Here is a 13,352-nt window from a genome sequence, read left to right as displayed (position 1 = left end):
TGTTTTAATTTTTTAAACTGAAATTGATTGCCAAATGTTGTTTCATTGCAATATAAATCTAGTTAGCAAAAGAGAACAAATACAACCACCTTTACATTATTTCAAACCGTATAAAGCCTTCCTCAGAAATCCTATTTTTTGTTGCTTTTCTTAAGTCAAAACAATAAAATAACTGGAGAAATGAATTGGCACTCAGATGGAGGCAGCTATGGTTTAGGACGAGTGCATGGGTGGTCAGGGCCTAGGGTCAGAGCGCAAGCAGGGAAGCTGGGCTGGAGTGGACTGGAACAAGGCTGGGAACAGGAGTGATTACAGCTGTGGACATATGTGTTGAGCTGCTCATGACCTGCTGCTGAGCTTACATGCAGACCTGTCGGCTCCTTCCTGTCAGTTGGGTGAGCTGGTCAATCAGATAATTCTGCTGCAGCACAGCCAGACTCATTAACCAGTCTGAGGTCTGAGCCAGCTAGCCCCAGGTTCAGCTGAGGGAACTAAGGCGTGTAATTCCCAACAACACCCCACACTCCTTTCAAGGGCGCTTTCTAGGGGCCTTTGGCCTGGGCTTCTCAGGATGGATCCAGTGAATGTCCTGTACTAACTCTTGTGCATGAATGTTCTCTGCCAGGTCCCATGCCCAGTCATCAGGACCATACTCTCCCCAGTCCACCAAGTAATGAATTTTGGCCCCAACTTGCTTGGAGTCAAGAATCTGTTGGACAAGATATTAGTCTTTTCTAGAGACTATTATGGCCAGTGGTGGCAGGTTGGATCAAGTTGGGAAGGAGTTCTCTAGTTAAGGTTTTTAAGAGGGAGACATGAAACACATTGATTCTGATAACTGAAGTTTGAGTGTCATCAGGTTGATCTGCTCGAGAATCTTGAATGAGCCTAGCCAATGGTTGGGGTGATTTGAGATTCCAAAGTTGATAACCAAACTTTGTCCCTGATGCTAAAGTTTTGGTGGCATCCAACTATTCTATAAGTTTTTGTTATACATGATGCAGATGGGTGACCAGGTCTGCTACTGCAGGGATTGTGGAGCTTGTGGGAGCCTCACAATGCTGAGTGAAAGCAGGGATGGAAGCCATAATTGGCATAGAATGTGTTCTGTTGGCATGGTTGAATTGTTGTAAGTGAACTTGGTATATGGCAGCAAGGACACCCACTTATCCTGGTTATAATTTAGGAAGTACTGGAGGTACTGCTTTAAGACCTGGCTTACCCGTTGAATCTGTCCATTGGTCTGTAGGTGGTATGCTGATGGCATAAGATTTCTACATCCAGGAGCTTAAAAAAACACAACAAAACAAAAACAAAAACCAAACACTTACACCAGAAATGGGAGACAAATTGTGGGCTTTGATCCAACACAATACCAGTCAGCAGTTCATGGAGCTGGAAAATGTGCTCTAGAAAGATGTGAGCTGTTTCTGGTGTGGTAGGGACTGGGTGAGAAGGGACACAGTATGCCATTTTAGTTAAGAGGTCAACTGTGATTAGCCCTACTGTACAACTGTGGGAGTGTGGAAATTCTACAATGAAGTTCAGTTACACTACAGGCCAGGGCAGAGACGTGGTGGGAAACAGATTGAGGAGACGAAGCAACTTATGAGCATATACCCAGACTACTACGTTTTTTGTTGTAATTCAACCAAAGTGACCAGCAAGTGGTGAATCATGACATAATTTCAGAACTTGGAGCCCAGGTGAGCCATCTGAGACATAATGCATTCACTGTGACAGGGGGAGCCCATTCTGTAGTCAGAAACACAAGGCAGGTTGGGCTTCTTCACTGACCAAGCTCTGGAAAATCTGGGTGGCAAAGGGATCAGGGGCAGCCATTAGGCTCCTGTCCATGGTTCCTTTGACAAAGTTAGATGACATCAAAAGTGTTAAATGGTTCTGTGCATGAGATGACATATTAATCTTTGCAGGATACAGCATTCCTTTCTCCATTACTTGCACCTGGGCAGTACATCATGATGAACTCAAATCAGGATACGAAAAGTGATTTATTTTTCTGGCTGTGCAGAGATACTAAGTTCATGTGGTCCATAAGAACTTGAACTGGGCCCTTTCTATGAAGTGCTGCCACTCTTCAAAAGCTGCCTTAATTGCTAATAGTTCCAGTGGATTAATTTTTGGAAATAAAAGGTGTGTGGAGGGAGTTGGTTATGGGGACCCATTTGCTGAGTTAAAACAGCTCCTATGGTAAAAAAATTGATGACTGTTTTGATGGGATCCAGATGGACGGGAGCCATAGTGAATGCCTTCTTCAGCTGGTTGAAGATGGCCTGTGCCTCAGGTGACCAGATAAACTGGACTCCCTTCCAAAGAAGTACTGCATGGGGGCTATCAGACAAGAAAACCCTTTGATGAAATGCTGCTAAAAGTTACAATAATTCCTTGGTTTGCTAATCCCCCACCCCCATCCCTTGTGTCTCTTGGAGCTAACCATTTGGAGATTGTGGATATCATACCATAATTAGTCTTTTGGGTGATAAAGTGTACCAGAGGAATGTGATCATAAATTTCTCCAGCGTAACACAGATATAATTCTGGCAAAGCATTCCAAAACTTGGAGTATATGTTGGTCACAAAGGGCCTGATTATCTGAAAAATAAGAATATAATTGAGGTATATAATGATGAACTCATCCAATATGTCTGATGGTGTCATTGATAAAAATGTCACATGAGTGTTGTGCAGCCTAAAGGCATTACTAAGCAGTCAAAGTACTCGTATCAGGTTTGGAAGACAGTCTTCCACTCATCCTCTTCCTGGATACAGAGTGTGTTATAAGCCCCATGGAGGTCCAGCTTGGTGAAGATTTTCAGAGTGGAGTTTCTTGAAGAGGTCATTTATAACTAGTAAGGGATATCTATTTTGAATGGTTATCTTTTTCAAAGCCTGTTCCATATCCCTAATCATTTTTCTTGCCACTTTTAATATATATTTGTTTGAGATAGAGTGACCAGAACTACACACACACTATTCAAGATATGGGTGTATTATGGATTTATATGGCATCGTTACGGTATTTTCTAACTTCTTATCTAACCTTTTTCCTAACGGTTCCTCTCATTCTGTCAGCTTTTTTTGAGTGCCACTGAACATTGAGTTGATGTTTTCAGAGAACCGTCCATGATCACTCTCTCTTGAGTAGTAATAGCTAATTTAAAATCCATCATTGTGTGTATATATAGGTGGATTGTTTTTCCAATGTACATGAAATTCAGTGTTATAATAAATAATAATAGGAGATATACCAATCTCCTAGAACTGGAAGGGACCTTGAAAGGTCATTGAGTCCAGCCTCCTGCCTTCACTAGCAGGACCAATTTTTGCTCCAGATCCCTAAGCGGCCCCCCTCAAGGATTGAATTCATAACCCTGGTTTAGCAGGCCAATACTCAAACCACTGAGCTATCCCTCCCCCCAACTGCAAAGTAATCTGCCATTTTGTTGCATAGTCACCCAGTTTTATGAGATCTCTGTAATTCTTCATTCAGCTTTGGATTTATCCATTTTGAGTAATTTCATATCATCTGCAAATTTTGCCACCTCATTGTTCACCCCCATTTCCAGATCATTTATGAATATATTGAACAGCATTGGTCCCATGAGAGGACCTTCCCTCATATCCTATGACTGCTTGCTTTTCTTAACAGCCTTTGATGTGGCATCAGAGGCATTATCCACTGGATCATCTGGGTCCATATGTTTGTTGATCCCCTCAAAGAATTCTAATAGATTGGTGAGGCATGATTTCCCTTTACAAAAGCCATGTCAACTCTTCACCATATCGTGTTCGTTATATATCTGATAATTCTGCTCTTTCCTATAGTTTCAATAAGTCTGTCTGGTACTGAAATTAGGCTTACCAGCCTGTAATTACCAGGATCACCTCTGGAGTCTTTTGGAAAAAAAATTAGTGTTATATTAGCAACCCTCTAGTCATCATATTAGAGGATGATATAAGTGATATGTTACATACCACAGTTAAAACAATGAGGAGTCCTTGTGGCACCTTAGAGACTATCAAATTTATTTGGGCATAAGCTTGTGTGGGCTAAAACCCACTTCGTCAGATGCATGGAGTGAAAAATACAGTAAGCAGTATATATATTACAGCACATGAAAAGATGGGAGTTGCCTTACCAATTGTGGGGTCAGCGCTAATGAAGCCAATGCAATCAAGGTGGTCGTCCCCCATTCCCAACAGTTGACAAGAAGGTGTGAGTATCAGAGGGAAAATTACTTTTTGTAGTGACCCAGCCACTCCCAGTCTTTATTCAGGCCTAATTTGATGGTGTCCAGTTTGCAACCTAATTCCAGCTCTGCAGTTTCTTGTTAAAGTCTGTTTCTGAAGTTTTTTTGTTGAAGAATTGCCACTTTTTAGTCTGTTATTGAGTGTCCAGGGAGGTTGAAGTGCTCTCCTACTGGTTTTTGAATGTTACAGTTCTTGATGTCTGATTTGTGTCCATTTATTCTTTTGCATAGATACTGTCTGCTTTGGCTAATGTACATGGCAGAAGGGCATTGCTGGCACATGATGGCATATATCACATTGATAGATGTGCAGGTGAACGAGCCCCTGATGGTGTGGCTGATGTGGTTAGGTCCTATGATGGTGTCCCTTGAATAGATATGCAGAAAGAGTTAGCAATGGGCTTTGTTGCAGGGATTGGTTCCTGGGTTAGTGTTTTTGTTGTGTGGTGTGCAATTGCTGGTGAGTATTTGCTTCAGGTTGGGGGGCTGTCTGTAAGTGAGGACTGGCCTGTCTCCCAAAGTCTGTGAGAGTGAGGGATCGTCCTTCAGGATAGGTTGTAGACGCTTGATGATGCACTAGAGAGGTTTTAGTTGGGGGCTGTAGGTGACGGCTAGTGGTGTTCTGTTATTTTCTTTGTTGGCCCTGTCCTGTAGTAGGTTCTGGGTACCCTTCTGGATCTGTCAATCTGTTTCTTCACTTCACCAGGTGGGTACTGTAATTTTAAGAATGCCTGATAGAGATCCTGTAGGTGTTTGTCTCTGTCTGAGAGATTGGAGCAAATGTGGTTGTATCTTAGAGCTTGGCTGTAGACAATGGATCGTGTGAACTTTTGACTTTGTTTGGCCATTGTGGCATTTCTTTTCCATGGTGACATTTCTCTTCCCGGTCCTCTTACTGTTTCTTTTTAAATCTGGGGTATACATGGCTTGATGGGTCTGGGTGATATAGTTTGTGACTTGTGCCTGCTCTGGTACATTCTGGGCCTGCAGGCCATTGACCTGGGTTTGTAGATTCTGCAAGGCACCCACTAACTCCACCAAAGAGATGTTGGCTTTAGTGGGGACCATCCCTGCAGCTAAAACATGTCTTCTCAAATGGTCAAGGACTGGGACATGGGCAGTCAAGCCTAGTGGTCAGACCAGTGGCAATCAGGAATGAGGAGTCAAGCCAAGAATCAGAACTGGAGCTAGGAAGCATGAGTCAAGCCAAAGGTCGGAGTCAGGAGCAAGCAGGATAGCAGAGCTGGAATGGACTGGAGCAGGACGGGAACAATGCTGGAGCAAAGCTGGGAATAAGGCAAGCACAAGAGCGATCGCAGCCGTGGGTATATGCATTGAGCAGACAGCGACCTGCCACTGAACTTAAACGCTAACTTGCTAGCTCCTTGCAGCCAATTTAACAGGCTGGTCAATCAGGTGATTCTGCTGCAGCCTAGCTGGGCTTGTTAACCAGCCTGAGGTCAGTCCCAGGCTCAGCTGAGGGAATTCAGGTCCAGAGTTACTAACTCCATGTTGTTGTTGTTTGATCTCAGTATTAACTTTCCCTAATATCTAATGATGGAGTTCGACTATGGGTAATATGAGAGAGACAAGGTGGATGAGGTAATATTTCTTATTGGACCAAGTGCTGTTGGTGAGAGACAAAAGCTGTCGCGTTACACAGAGCTCTTCTTCGGGTCTGGGAAACGTACACAGAGGGTCACAGCTAAATACAAGGTGGAACAGGTAGTTTCGCATAAAGAGTTAACACATATTTCAAGGTGAAGTGGCCCATTAACACGCCTCCAGTCATGGGGGTTCAGGGGGGAGAGACAAAGGCTTGCATCACTTAAAGAAAACAAAAAGAGAGATTTAGGCTATGTCTACATTAGAGACCTCACAGCAGCACAGCTGGACCACTGTAAGATCTCATTTAGTGGCTCTATGCCAATGGGAGAGAGCTCTCCCATTGCCATAATAAAACCACCTCAACGAGTGGTGGTAGCTATGCTGGCAGGAGAAACTCTCCTCCTGCCACAGCGCTGTGCACGCTACCACTTACGCTGTCAAAACTTATGTCACTCAGGGGTGTCTTTTTTTCACTGATATAAGTTATAGTGTAGAAATGGCCTTAGATTCTTAAGCACCTAAGTGACAATCTTTTAAAGGTTTTTCGGCACCTAAAGATGCAGTTAAGTGCCTAGGCTCCTAGCACTCATTGATGGATTTCCCCCATTTGGTCCACTGTCCACCAAGGCAAACTACTTGATGTAAATCTTCCCTCTTTCTTTATTTGTATGTTGGTTTATAGGACAGACGGAAACTGTGAAATGTAAATTTACAACTGGATTCTAGACACCCCGGAGTCTGGGTTTGTTTGGCTCTGGAGTTTGGTCCATTAGAAATATAGGGGCTAGTTGAAAAATTCAGATCTATTTCTGTGTTCTGATTTCAAACACATCTCAGAATTTGAGAATATTTGAGCTTTAGTTGTTTGAATGTTTTCTAGACAGCTGCTTTTCTTAATATGTCACACATAAATCCCCACATTTTTAATAAGCATGAACCAGATCTGGGATAGCTGGTTACTTCTCTTGATGCTTTATTGGTAAGATAATTAATGTAGGCACCATACAATTTGCATGTGGTTACTTCTGGATATTATGCGGGTCTGTGAGACATCATATATTAGAGATGTTTTTATTGCTTTTCACAACTCTTGTTGCGTACAGATTGCAGCATAACAGATCAGCCAGAAGCAGGTCTGGGCTGTGAAGAGCTTTGATAACAGGGATAAGAAAATGCCAGTATTCTATTTGTATTGGATTCTGCTCTTTTCAGGTATTCATATTTGATCCATTTTTTCCCCCAAAAAGGAGTATATCACATATACCTAATTTACTCTTTGGGGAGCTCATGCTGCGGATTCCCATTAGTCTCTCTTTTCTTGAGTAGTAACTCAAAGGCTCCCTTACCTAGAATTCTCCCTGTTCCCCACTTGGAAAGGCAGGGAAAGGGGGGAATGAGAGAAATACTTCAAGCTGGTAGAGATGTTAAAGATGAGAGAATAATAAGGAAGCTGTGTTATCAAGAGGAAAGCTAGGTAGTGCTAAGTAACAATCATTCTCCACTCCAGTGCCTGACAATGCCAGCCCATCACTTCTCCCTCCTCCTCCTCCTCCAACTTCTTACAAAGAAATTAGCACTTCTATTTACTTTCCCTTGACCCCCTCCCTTTGCTGCCACTCAAGCCAACTTTCCTTTCCACTTGCCTGGAAGCAGCTGGGCTTCCACTTTTTAATTGGAGAAGCAGTGCTGCTTCATATGAGTAGCATTGGCATTTGGCAGCTTGAGATGTGCTAAATTCAATCAAAATACCCACAAGTAGCAGAGAAATCAGGCAATTCTTCTTCCCACTCATTACTTGTGAAACCTGAATCTTTTCCCAGGTAACGAACCCTTTAATTTTTAAATTTGTTTTAAAATATTTTTAAAATGTAACCTGGTTCAGTTGAAGAAGGGAAGCTTTTCTATATAGATGAATGAGATGATTTTAAGAACTGCTCCCCTCCCCCCCACTTGCCATTTCCCAAGCAGACATGTCATTGTTATGAAATGTCATGCCTCTTTACAGACTGACTAAAATGAGTGACATAACTGGGTAGGATGTCCTGGAACTATTTCATGTGAGCTGAGAGCATTCTGAAAAAAAGCAAACATCTTTTTTAATCTACAAATTGCATTTTGGTGAAAATTAAATGTCTTTAAAGTGTGTAAGATTCTGAAACATATAAACAATCTCCTTTCTAATTCAGAAGTGCAAGCTGATATTTCCACATTAGAGGCAGTGATCTGATGTATGTGGGTCTTTTTGACATTATTAAGAGTTTTCATAAATATAACAATGGGCAGGTAGAGATATTGGCTAAGTTGAAAAATATTCAGAACTGCTCAGAGAAAACAGCTTTATTGGGGCACTACAAACTTTCTACAAGCAACACCTGTGTAAATGAATGTAAAGGCTCTAGCCTGCTCCCATTGAAGTAAATTAAGTAAATGGAGTAAGATACTGGAGCATGATGGGTTGCTCTATTCACCGCTGGATGGCAGTTCTGGGGATTATCTCCATCAGGCCAATGCTCCCTCCAGGGGTTACATCCTCTGCAGCTCCTCTCTTCCTCCAGGAATCACAGGATTCTCTTCTTGACTCTTGGGTAAGAATGGTGTCCCTAGCCTCTGTTCGTCAGAGGATGGAGATGGATGGCAGGAGAGAGATCACTTGATCATTGCCTGTTAGGTTCACTCCCTCTGGGGCACCTGGCATTGGCCACTGTCGGTAGACAGATACTGGGCTAGATGGACCTTTGGTCTGACCCGGTACAGCCGTTCTTATGTTCTTATGTTGACTCAGCCCTCCAGCCAGATCACTACTGTGGTTTCCCCTTCTGGGGGCAGGGAGGGGAGGCGGGCATAATCAAAGTTTCTGCTCTCCAGCAGTCTTCTGCTTCACTGCCTCACTGTGCCACTCCCATCGTGGCTGGCAGAGGAACCAGGACTCACCCTTGACCAAAGGTGAAAGTAAGCCGGTCTGGCATACCGGCTCTTTACAGTGCCGGACTGGACCAGCTTCTGCGGCGGTGATTTAAAAGGCCCAGGACTTCAGCCACTACAGGGAGCCCCAGGCTCTTTAAATCTCTGCCGGACTTCGGGCAGGGATTTAAAGGGCCTGGAGCTCCAGCCCCTGCAGGGAGCTCTTGCAGGGCCAGTGTGGAGAGCACACCCCATCACAGGGTGGCAGAAATGAGCAAACAGAAAGCAAAATTTGTGTTCTGTATTGGTGTTGTATTGTAAAAAGCCTTGTAATTCAAAGTTACTTCTGAAATTCCATCTTCTGTTCCACATTGCTTCCATTTGAGACACTTCCATACAGGGCCAGACAGTTATGAAGTGAGCATGCCAGCAGAAGCAGGCTGTAGCATCCTAAAAGATAGGCAGCCCACATAACTCCCTAGAAATCAGCTGCTTGGGATGGGATTTTGCCTCCCTGATGGATAATCTACCTCCTCTGCCCTCAGAGTTTCTCCTACGGTTGCTGAAACTCTACAATAACCCACTGCAGGTCAGTGCTTTAAAGGCACAAATTTCCCTGTGATGGGGTATGGTACTGAAACTTTAATAATAACTGCCGCCTGTGGACACCTGGAGCTGAGGGGTCCCTCTGCCACCTGTGGAGGCCCAGAGCTGTGGAGTAAACCCTGCTACCAGAGGCTGGGAGCTTAGGAGGCCCCGTTGTCAGAGGTGGTAGGTGGACCCCGCAAGCTCCCAGCCACCAAAGGCAGCATAGGGGGTGCGGTGATGACCCTGCAGCTCCCAGCCGCCACGGCCGAAGGCACGGAGGTCTCTGGAAGTCACGGCTTCTGTGACTTCTGCAACCTCCATGACAAAAATTGGAGCCTTCACTACAATCTGCTGTTGCATAGCAGAAACCATTAGCACAGAAGAGATAGACAAAGGGTCAGTGCTAGCAGTTCCCATTGCAGGATTAGCCCCCCCCTCCCCCCCGCATAGATCAGAAAGGCACATCTTGTGCTGTTTTTACCAACTAGATAAATATATATTTTGGTAATTTATTGAAATGCATGTTATGTAGCTGTTAGACAGGAATATTTTGGTCTATCATTGAATATGCTTATGGCATATATTCCTCCCCAAATAACTGCCTTTGGAACTGCTTGGGTCTGTTGTGCCAATCTGTAGTTAGAACATGTGCTAGCCTGAAAAAAATTATAGAAATGTGTAAGGAAAAAATGCATTTTACTTGTGCAGATACAAAGTTTTCATATAGTTTGTTTTTTTTAAATTCATAGTACCAAAAATAATTAGATTTGTGACTAATCCCTGGCCAATTTTCATATTTTAAATGGAAATTATATGTACGTTTGAGACATCTCAAAGCAATGTTAAGATAAGCGAGGTCGGGAGAGTTGACACTCGGGCTAAATTCTGTTACAGCTACCTTATGCCATTGCAATTGGCATGGTTGCACGAGTGCAAAGGAGATAAGAATTTGGTCCATGTAACCTTACATTGGTGAAAGGAATAGTTTCTACAATTAGTAAAACTAAGAATCACGTCTGAGCTGAGACAGTCGGGTGGGATTTTCAAAAGCGCCCAGCCTTGGCCTAACTCTGCCCCTGATTAAGTCAGTGGCAACATTCCCACTAGGTTCAACGGGAGAACAGTTAGACCAACACTGAACACATTTGAATCTCCCTCTTTAAACCCAGCTTCACACTCCAGTGCAGCGTCAGAGCCAAATTAGTGAAGTTACTCTCAATGGGCCGGTCCTGGCTCATGCTAAATTTCTCAAGTGGTGTCAGGGATACTTAAAGCTGCTCTAAAGAGACAGCTTGGGAGTCTCCCAGAATGCAGGCAGCTGGAGAGGCAACATGGCTGGTGAAGAGCTCTGGCCCACCCTCTGCCCTCCACCCAGCACAAGAGTCTGTTAAAGACAGGCTGAAGCAAGGCTGGAACATGCTGCCCTCCCAGCAATCTTTGGCTGTCATAACCTCAAGCCTCCCTAATTTATGTTGGTGCTGAAACTGCTCCCAGCTAATCTCCTGGTACACTCAGGGAGGGGAGGCATGATCTGGCCCCTGGTGCTCTGATCATAACTTTTTTCTGTTATTTATCCCATTACATGAAAACATCTCCATTAAGGCAGCATTAGTCGGTTGGGCAGAGCACACTTTTCTTTTAAATAGAGTGCTCTTGTGCCCTATCCTGTGGTTCTGTGCATTTTTAGAATTCCTTATAAAGCATGATCAGAATGAGTAGCCTATCTGAAATAGGAAGCCCAGATCCGCCTGAAGTTCCCTCCAATCATATTCCCTAGATTGCTTTTCTTGCCCCTCCTGCCCCACTGAGGAAATATAAGGGCCTCACAGCATGCCAAATGGAAAGGTTTGCAGCTATTTCAGACCAGCATGTTGTGTAAGTTCTAGATTCAAGGGCTGATCACAAAAGATGCACTTCCTGGCAGGGGCGGCTCTAGAAATCACGCTGCCCCAAGCAGCGCGGTGCGCTGCGCCGCCCTTCCCCGGTCCTGCGGCGGGTCCCTTCTTCCCGCGGCTCCGGTTGAGCTCCCGCTGCGGCAGGTCCGCCGGAGCCCCGGACGAGTGGACCTGCCGCAGGCATGACTGGCGGCGGTGCCGTGGTCCCGCGGCTCCGGTTGACCTGCCGCAGTCATGCCTGCGGGAGGTCCAGACGAGCCGCGGGACGAGCGCCCCCTCCGCAGTCATGCCTGCGGCAGGTCCACTCGTCCCGGGCTCCGGTCGACCTGCCGCAGCCATGACGGCGGCAGGTCCGCCGGCCCAGACTCCCGCCCTCCCCGGCGGCAGGGGACGCCCCCTACATTTTGCCACCCTAGGCACCAGCTTGTTTTGCTGGTGCCTAGAGCCGCCCCTGCTTCCTGGCAGCCCAGTCATTTCAGCTGATACCAAAAGTGATAGTATCATATGGGGAAGAGAAGGTAGTTTTTCACATAGGGAACTCCAAAGCCATTCAGATCTTTACTGAGTAGTTAACACACACCCCTCCCCTGCAAAACTCAGATTCCAACTGGAAACTAGAGGCAACCCAAGCAGATTACAGAGCACCCACAGAATGAGCTCTCATTGTCAAACAAAAGTTAATGATCCACACTGACTTCATTATCCAGCTGGTCTGAAGGTGTGGTCCCAAGTACAGGCCTTAGCTATTGTTAGCCCTATAGGGATTTCTCTCAGAGGAAATGAATAAAGATGGAAATGTAGAGACACAAAACTGGGAATATAACGAGGCTTTTAGAGAACAGGGGAGGCTTCTTGAAACATCAATCCATCACTTGACTTTAGAACAAGAAAATCAGTTGGTGTGATAGATTTGATGTCTGCTCTGCAATGTGCATCTCCAACATTTTCCATCAGGTGAAAAACCTGGACTTAGCTATTTCTCAGGTGTCCAATAAATTGTTTAAAAAAATCTGGTTTTGGAAGAATCTAAGGAGGGGTGAATTTGATATTTTCCAGACTGTTGTCTTGATCTTTCCCCATCTTCATTTGATAAATCCATATGTAGTTCATTCTCTCACTTTAACATCCATGGTAAAGTTAGTGACTTACTCAGAAGCATTCTTATAGAGCAAAAGTTGTATCTGAGTGGTTATGATTCCTATGAGCATGAATAAGAACTAGCATAAAATAGTTGTTTTATCAGATTGATATTATTCATTTACATGGTTTACACAAACTGTACAAAATCCTGCAAACACTGCAAGTTTTCTAGCAATTTATTTTGTTTTTAAAAGAATTAATGAATATTTTTGTATTATGACTAGATTTGGCTAAATGTTGCACATCCAGAAAGACGTTCATAGGTAGAGCTTAGATACCACAATGACAGGGACTATTTAAAACCTAAAGGGGACAGATACGACAGAGTTGTGTGCATGCCACTAAAAATCATCTAGAAGTACTTGAGTGAATTTAAATTTGAATCACGTGGGCTGTGCTTTTGTGTTCACTCACCATGAACCTTTGAACACCTGAGTTTTGCATACACAAATGCTCATGAGAAGTGAATTTTAAGTTATTCTCCTTTTCATGCTTGCATATTAGAAGTAGAGTGCTTTATATTGGATAGAGTGCTGCTTGAAAGGATTCCCCAAACCTCTTGTCCTAGTGAAAGGACATAGCTGTCAGGAATCAGGGCCTGCAGCAGAACCACTGTGGAAGCAGGGATAGCCTCAGAACCAATCTCCAGGCAACCTAATGAGCACAGCTGGCCTGGTAGGCTGCGTGATTGACTGCACCAACTGATTGGTTGGAAGGGTCAGCAGACTGGCTTTTAAGCCCAGCAACAGCAGTATCACTAATTTAGTAGTTGCTCAAAACATTCACCCGTCTCTGCTGTGACCCCACTATTTCTTCACTCCAGGTAACTTGGTTCTGGCCCCCAGCTCCAATTCCTGATCTCTCACTTCAGCTCTGACCCTTAGCACTGGCATGTGGCCTCTGACTCTGGTCTGACCCTGAGCTCTGACTCCTGTACACCTTGAAAATT

Source organism: Mauremys reevesii, linkage group 2, assembly GCF_016161935.1.
Source record: "Mauremys reevesii isolate NIE-2019 linkage group 2, ASM1616193v1, whole genome shotgun sequence".
In the NCBI taxonomy this organism is placed as follows: domain Eukaryota; kingdom Metazoa; phylum Chordata; order Testudines; family Geoemydidae; genus Mauremys; species Mauremys reevesii.
Note: the sequence above shows the minus strand (reverse complement) of the source record.